Source organism: Rutidosis leptorrhynchoides, chromosome 1 (assembly GCF_046630445.1).
Source record: "Rutidosis leptorrhynchoides isolate AG116_Rl617_1_P2 chromosome 1, CSIRO_AGI_Rlap_v1, whole genome shotgun sequence".
Taxonomy (NCBI): domain Eukaryota; kingdom Viridiplantae; phylum Streptophyta; class Magnoliopsida; order Asterales; family Asteraceae; genus Rutidosis; species Rutidosis leptorrhynchoides.
This window is the reverse complement of record NC_092333.1, coordinates 88691010-88700691: the sequence shown is the minus strand read 5'-3', so window position 1 is coordinate 88700691 and position 9682 is coordinate 88691010.

Sequence of the window (9682 nt, the reverse complement as noted above, 5' to 3'; positions counted from 1 at the left end):
TTTAATAATTCACTTTAATAATTCATACTTTAATAATTCACTTTAATAATTCAAAAATCTATTATAAATAGAATTCAATAGGTTTCATTATTTCATAGAAACTTGAAAATATATTTCTCTAAACTCTCTCAATCGATTTATATATATATATATATATATATATTTATTTGCTCTGTATTATTTCAAGATATTATTAGTATACATAAAATATTACGACGGAGTGATGTCCGAGTGATTTCAAAATAGTTTTTTGAATGAGTCGAAGCTAAGGAAATTATGGGTTATAGCTATGGAAGTGATGGGTATGGTTCATGGGTATGCTCGTGAGGTCAATCTAGTGTTTATCATCTCCGTTGCGTCTACGTACTTTCCTGCAATATTGAATCTCAATATTGATACGTGAGCACTCATAACTTAACTTTTATATATCAATAGTGTATCCCTGACTAGTGCTCGAGTATATAGGATTATGCATGCTTGTACATTCGATATTGTCCTTAGATAGGTTTGTTGAATCCTGAATTAGATACATATACTATTGAGATAGGGTATATGATATGCATGTCATTGGAAAGCTAGCAAAAAATTAAGAACTTTTCATTTAGATATCAAATGGTTTCGATGAACGGATTAGAAGTTATAGTCAACTGAATTTTAGTATTATTGTTAAAATGATTATTATTACTATCGTCGTTATTATTTTAATAGAAATATCATTGTTATTATAATATATCATTATTACTATTGTGTTAGTATTATCATTTTATCATAATACCATTTTTAGTAAATATAAATATTGTTATAGAATAATAATAATTATTATTACAAAATAATACAACTTTTACTTATTATTATTATGATCAATATTATTTTATCAAATAAATAGGGGATACAAAGATATTTTTCACCACGCGTAATATAATTACATTAATAATACTTACCACTATAGTTTTACGATATTAAGTGAACTTTATAAATTTTACTACTTAAGATATATAAAAGTATATATTATATATAAACGTTAATATAAATTTTTATTAATAAATGACTTTTATTATTATAAAATCTAATAAATATATTTAAATATATAAAACGACTATAGTTAAGTTATATAATAAACACGTATAAATTTTAGAAGTCATTTTGGGTCAAGTTGACTTTTGTTGACTTTTGCATATTAGTCTCGAGCATTAGGATTGTGGTACACTATGACTTGACCAAAAATTGTTAGACAAATATTGACCAACATATAAATATATATAATTAATATAGGTTCGTGAATCCGAGGCCAACCTTGCACTTGTTAAATGACGTTATATGTATTTTTACTACGAAATACGGTATGGTGAGTTTTCATAGCTCCCTTTTTAATTGCTTTTGCAATATATATTTTTGGGCTGAGAATACATGCGCTGCTTTTATAAATGTTTACAAAATAGACACAAGTACTTAAAAATATATTCTACGTTGAGTTATACCACTGGCATATTTCCCTGTAGCTTGGTAACTACTATTTACATGGGTATTGTAAACGCGAATCCTGTTGATAGATCTATTGGGCCTGACAAACCCCATCCTGACTATGGGATGCTTTAGTACTTCTAGGTTTATATAACACACCTGATTCGGTGTACTTTCAGAGGGTAAAACATGAACGTTAAGGCTTGTTACCGAGTGCCTACAACTTATAGAATACTTTTATACACTTGCGAGTGTACATATATTTATAAACGAAAATCTTGTGGTCTATTAATATATTGAAATGATTGTTATGATAAACCTATGAACTCACCAACCTTTTGGTTGACACTTTAAAGCATGTTTATTCTCAGGTATTAAAGAAATCTTTCGCTGTGCATTAGCTCATTTTAAGGATATTACTTGGAGTCATTCATGGCATATTTTGAAAGACGTTGCATTCGAGTCATTGAGTTCATCAAGATTATTATTATGTCAATTATAGTTGGATGTATTATCAAATGGTGTGCATGCCGTCAACTTTCGTTGTAAAGAAAGTTTGTCTTTTAAAAACGAATGCAATGTTTGTAAAATGTATCATATAGAGGTCAAATACCTCGCGATGTAATCAACTATTGTGAATCATTTATAATATATATGAACGGGTCCTTTCAGTTGGTATCAGAGCGGTGGTCTTAGCGAACCAGGTCTGCATTAGTGTGTATAACTGATAGTTGTTAGGATGCATTAGTGAGCCTGGACTTCGACCGTGTCTGCATGTCAAAAGTTTTGCTTATCATTTTTGTCGGAATTGCCTGCTTATCATTCTTAGTCTAGACACGTCTTACTACATTGATTGCATAAATAGTGTATACACAAAATACATATCTTAGCGTATCTGCTAATCCATATCTTAGCGTATCTGTTACTGTAAACTTTGCCTGACATATCACGTAAATTCCTCCGTAATCTATGAAATCTTTTGCGCTATATATATAGATATTCTATGTAATTAGAATACCACCCGATAGCCGAAAAATCATTTCATATCGAAAAATCCTTTATTCAATCGAACGAAATGGAATTCGTCATTAGTTCAAGTCCCTCGAATTCCGATATGGAATCCCACTCAAGCTCCGAAAGCAGTGTGACCGGAATGGATCAACCAATTAGTCATCATCTATTCAGATGAATTGGGGATAGGTTCGTAGCCTCCTCAATAATTGGAGACAAGAAGAAGATGATCCCTTCCATCCACCACATTGCCCTCTTAGCGATGAACCTGAAGCACTTACCGGCGAACCGGTCCGAAACACCATTTTCTCTCTCATTTCCAGAGTATCTCGTCACGATTATATACTACATTAAATTCTAGATTTTATTTATCCGCTCGTCCGAACCGACAATCACCCCGGTGTAATAGAAGAAGTCAACGAGCTTCGCGCTCGAGTAGTGGCTTTATAGAATATGGTGCAAGGGTTACAAACACCAACAAATAACGAAGTATTAATTCATAATTTCAATTTTATTGAATAAATACTCCGTAAAAGTTATGTAATTTCTAAAGTCTTTAGGGATTATTCAGTTCTAGTTTCAACCGTAAATCAAATGAGTTTAATTTAATATTAACTCATTAAATCTATGTTACATCTGAAGAAAATATGCACATATATATTTTCATAAAGACTGTAATAATATTCTGTTGTACAAAATATTAATTGTGAAAATTTTTTTAACGGGTAGGTAATACCCGAGAGATATATAAATTCAAAATTAATATGTTACATTTTTCGAATCTGATTAAGCAAATCATCAACTATACTCCCAAAATCTCACAACAATATACATTCTTGTATAGTAATCAAAACAACCATTCTCACCCAAATTTGATTACGCATTCTAATTTTGACAAATCAAAATCCAAGTCATGATTTAACAGAAGACATCACTCTTAGATTCCTACATCTTTCAAAGCTATACTTTGACTTCAAAACTGTGTTAGAACATCATATGTATATTAACGATTACAAACTGTGTTCAAACTCTCCGAAGTTTTCAAAGACACTTCAAACAATGAACAATCGAGATGATGATCCAACCACATATTACCCACATTTATGTACCTAAAAAGCTCTCGAAGCCAAAGTCATAGTTCGACGCGTATCCGTGTCAGACCCTTTGGCATTTATTAGCTAAAATGACTTTTCAATTCCTTTTCAAAGTAGACAGTTTTGTCACAGCTCCAGCAAGTCAACTTCGACTTTTCAGTCGGACTAGTCTTATTATAACCTTGATAGATACGTTGCCCTTTCGTCATCGTTACTGGGGACCTTTCATATCTCGCCACCTTAGCAATAAACTTACCAACAACTTCAATTATCTTTGACTTTTCGAAAAATCATTATATTTATTGAAATCACATCATTTACTCATTCGCATCTTGTAACGAGAATTGTCATACGAATCATCAGAAAATAGTAACCAGTATTTTGAAACCTCGCAGCATGTCTATGCCAACAGTTATATGTGTACGTAAAACGTCTATCTCCTGGACTTACATACTTTGAATGTAAAGTTCTGAAAAATATTTTGAACTGCAAACTAGTTCTTGAAATGCTGACGAAGCATCAAAAACTGTAAACGATCTTAACAGTAAAAAAGTTTGATGACAAAGAATAGTAAGGTGGTAAAGCTGAGAAAAAGAGAAGGTTTGGAACTGGAAAATGGATTGAACAGACTATGAAGGAGGCTGTGGACAAATCACAAAGACTAAATCTACCTTCAAAGAATCCAAATGATTCAGTGCCTGCTAAAGTCATTAACGAATACCTTACTCTTTATCTGAAGTCATTTATCTCTTTGCGCTATCAGTGTTACATCGTATAAGAAACTATTAGTTTCTATATTCTATAAACTTTCGAGTTTAAATTATGAATGTTTTGAAGTAGTGTTGGGAACTGAAGCATGAGTTAGTATAATATAATGACACTTGATCAACATAATTATATTACAGTAAGTCATGCTGAGTTTCTAATGGGACATGATGATTCACAGACCATGCCGTCATCATGTTCCATGTTGACGGCATGTTCCATGTTACACGACTCTTGTATTCTATTTAATCTCTAAAAATATCAAGAATATATTTTCTTGATGATTCGGTCTTTTCAGGGTATTCTGGTAAATTAATAATCAAGATCGTGCCATTACCATTTCCTTCTTAGAACATTAACTATGTTCATTCTGAAATTCATATCTGCGAATACTGGACCATTACAAACGTTGCTTAATCGCAAGAAGAAGAAATGAAAGGACAAAACTCCAAAATAGAAATTGGAGTATAAATCGTAGCAAATAGAAGGGAGCATTAACTGTGGATGTCAATGATTATAGAAGACAAAAGCAGGGGCTTTGAAATATAAGGGAAGATATAAAACCCAACAACCACCCAAAAATTATAAACCGTATATATCGATGCATATAGCAATATAAAGACACGGAAGAACTAAAAACACTATAAAACCGAGAGTATAGTAGAAGTAAATAGATTCTTCCGGAGGCAGATGAAAAAGAAAAACGACAGATATGAAAGTGAGGAGTATATCGAGAATCAGTACTGGATGAAGCATATTGATAAATACTTTAAAATATGAGTTGAGGGAGAGAGAATAGAAGGTGTGAGTTGTAAGAAAACGAAGGAGGTGGATTTATAATGAAATACCCGACAGAGAAATCAAGATGGATTATCGTATTAATTCGAAGAGAATCATAATCTCCTTAATCACCGAAGCATCAAATCCAACATAGATTACAAAGATTTTCTTTAAATTCGGAGATCAATTGTGATGATGTCAAAAGATATGACGAATCACAATAATCTTATTTCCTTCATTTACGATAACTTCCTCATACGCTTCGAGTAATCGAATTATTTTATCCATACTTCTTAGACATGATAAAACTTCATAATCGTTACGTCATAATAGCATTCTCATTGTTAGCCATAACGACCTCTATCAAATTTCGGGGACGAAATTTCTTTAACGAGTAGGTACTATGACGACCCAGAAATTTCCGACTAAATTTAAACTTTATCTTTATATTATTCTAACACGATAAGCAATGTTTGTTAAGTTAAACCTCAAGGATTTTAAACTATGTTTATACATTCATTTAAACCTAGACCAAATTCCAATGATTCACGAACAATTAAATGAACATATATGAATATGTATGTATATGTGTATATGTTATAAATTGAAAATGTCAACAAAGTATTTAAACGTATAATGCTTTATATGAACGTATTTGTTTCAATATGATTATCGACGAAATTAAAAAAATATATATTAAATGATTGAATTATCCGAAACATTGAATTATGATTACAAGTCTCTGTTGAGAGGTCCACTATGATTTGAGAAAATCTATTCCTCTTAACGATATTTGGAATAATTTGTAAAGCTATTTATAAATAAAAATAAAAAGTGTCATTTATGAAAGTTAGACAAAAGCTAGTGGAAAATTGGTTTCCATAATATTCTATTAATCTATTTTCAAACGTACAAAAACATTTTCAGTTTAAAAAGAACTTTATTATTAAAACGTATATAACTTTTATAAATATCTAGAATCACTTTTAACAACTCATTACTTAACCAGTATAATAAATATAACGATATTTATATTTTATTTCATTAAATATATATAACGATTTAAATTAATATTATATATATTTATACGCGTATTATACATACATATTTTTATACTTTTACTATACTTTAACTTTACCTTTACTTTACTTTAACTTTACTTTAACTTTAATAATTCACTTTAATAATTCATACTTTAATAATTCACTTTAATAATTCATACTTTAATAATTCATTTTAATAATTCATACTTTAATAATTTACTTTAATAATTCATACTTTAATAATTCATACTTTAATAATTCACTTTAATAATTCATACTTTAATAATTCACTTTAATAATTCAAAAATCTATTATAAATAGAATTCAATAGGTTTCATTATTTCATAGAAACTTGAAAATATATTTCTCTAAACTCTCTCAATCGATTTACATATATATATATATATATATATATATATATATATATATATATATATATATATATATATATATATATATATATATATTTGCTCTGTATTATTTCAAGATATTATTAGTATACATAAAATATTACGACGGAGTGATGTCCGAGTGATCTCAAAATAGTTTTTTGAATGAGTCGAAGCTAAGGAAATTATGGGTTATAGCTATGGAGGTGATGGGTATGGTTCATGGGTATGCTCGTGAGGTCAATCTAGTGTTTATCATTTCCGTTCCATCTACGTACTTTCCTGCAATATTGAATCTCAATATTGATACGTGAGCACTCATAACTTAACTTTTATATATCAATAGTGTATCCCTGACTAGTGCTCGAGTATATAGGATTATGCATGCTTGTACATTCGATATTGTCCTTAGATAGGTTTGTTGAATCCTGAATTAGATACATATGCTACTGAGATAGGGTACATGATATGCATGTCATTGGAAAGCTAGCGAAAAATTAAGAACTTTTCATTTAGATATCGAATGGTTTCGATGAACGGATTAGAAGTTATAGTCAACTGAATTTTAGTATTATTGTTAAAATGATTATTATTACTATCGTCGTTATTATTTTAATAGAAATATCATTGTTATTATAAAATATCATTATTACTATTATGTTAGTATTATCATTTTATCATAATACCATTTTTAGTAAATATAAATATTGTTATAGAATAATAATAATAATTATTACAAAATAATACAACTTTTACTTATTATTATTATGATCAATATTATTTTATCAAATAAATAGGGGATACAAAGATATTTTTCACCACGCGTAATATAATTACATTAATAATACTTACCACTATAGTTTTACGATATTAAGTGAACTTTATAAATTTTACTACTTAAGATATATAAAAGTATATATTATATATAAACGTTAATATAAATTTTTATTAATAAATGACTTTTATTATTATAAAATCTAATAAATATATTTAAATATATAAAACGACTATAGTTAAGTTATATAATAAACACGTATAAATTTTAGAAGTCATTTTGGGTCAAGTTGACTTTTGTTGACTTTTGCATATTAGTCTCGAGCATTAGGATTGTGGTACACTATGACTTGACCAAAAATTGTTAGACAAATATTGACCAACATATAAATATATATAATTAATATAGGTTCGTGAATCCGAGGCCAACCTTGCACTTGTTAAATGACGTTATATGTATTTTTACTACGAAATACGGTATGGTGAGTTTTCATAGCTCCCTTTTTAATTGCTTTTGCAATATATATTTTTGGGCTGAGAATACATGCGCTGCTTTTATAAATGTTTACAAAATAGACACAAGTACTTAAAAATATATTCTACGTTGAGTTATACCACTGGCATATTTCCCTGTAGCTTGGTAACTACTATTTACATGGGTATTGTAAACGCGAATCCTGTTGATAGATCTATTGGGCCTGACAAACCCCATCCTGACTATGGGATGCTTTAGTACTTCGAGGTTTATATAACACACCTGATTCGGTATACTTTCAGAGGGTAAAACATGAACGTTAAGGCTTGTTACCGAGTGCCTACAACTTATAGAATACTTTTATACACTTGCGAGTGTACATATATTTATAAACGAAAATCTTGTGGTCTATTAATATATTGAAATGATTGTTATGATAAACCTATGAACTCACAAACCTTTTGGTTGACACTTTAAAGCATGTTTATTCTCAGGTATTAAAGAAATCTTCCGCTGTGCATTAGCTCATTTTAAGGATATTACTTGGAGTCATTCATGGCATATTTTGAAAGACGTTGCATTCGAGTCATTGAGTTCATCAAGATTATTATTATGTCAATTATAGTTGGATGTATTATCAAATGGTGTGCATGCCGTCAACTTTCGTTGTAAAGAAAGTTTGTCTTTTAAAAACGAATGCAATGTTTGTAAAATGTATCATATAGAGGTCAAATATCTCGCGATGTAATCAACTATTGTGAATCGTTTATAATATATATGAACGGGTCCTTTCATGGATTCTTTCTTTTCTGCCCAACTGGAGAACCAGAAGATCCACCTACTGATCCCGACTGCGCTCCTGGCCCCGTCCCAGAACCTGATCCTCTTACATACGGAAACTGAGATGACCTATGCCCCACTTGATGACATTTCCAACATACATCCTCTTGGAACGAACACATCCGAATCTCGTGCCCCACAATACCACATCACAAACATCTTTTGGTTGAATCTGAACAAGGACCACTATGAGATGATCTACAACTATAACACCAAGAATTCTGACTTGATGCTGTCCCACTCTGTTCTGACCCACTTTTCTGTTTCAACTTAACATACTTCTTTGACCTAGAGTCCGAATGACTCATCGCCTGATCTTGTTGTGGTACCACATAATCTACCATTCTAGTTCTTGCTGCTTTAACGTCATCTTCTACCATATTGGCCATAACAAACACTTGCGATAGCGTCGTCGCCATCCTAACCATCGTTCTGTATTCTGGTAAAATTATATTAACAAAATGTTGAATTCTGGACTGTTCGTCTGGAACCCACTGTTGCACGAACCTTAATTTATCCCTATACTACTCAATCACCTCATCGATCGTCATCTGAGGTGTCATTTTCATTGCCAAGAATTCTGTCTTAATTCGATTGAGGTCGTAGGACGAACAATACTGCTCACAAACTTTACTATAAAATTGTTCCCAAGTAATCATGTTCACTTACTCTTTCGGTATACTAGAAATAACTGTATCCCACCAAACCATTTCCATATTCTTTAACATACGACTAGCATAAATAACCTGTAATTCTGGTTCGCAATGACATGCCTCAAAAACTTTTTCTATCTCTCTTAACCAGTTAAGGGTTACCGTTGGGTTAGAACTTCCTACATACTCTGGTGGATTACAATTCAGAAACTGTTTGAAGGTACATTTCTTCGGTTGTTGAAACGTCGGCATCTGATACGGACCCCACATATGATTTGGAAACTGTTGATTAAACTGAGGTGGCACCTGATACTGTTGAGGAAATTGACACTGAGGTGGTAACCATTGTTGTTGTTGGAAAGCACCTCCCGTTTACTGGTAAATATTTGACTGCATC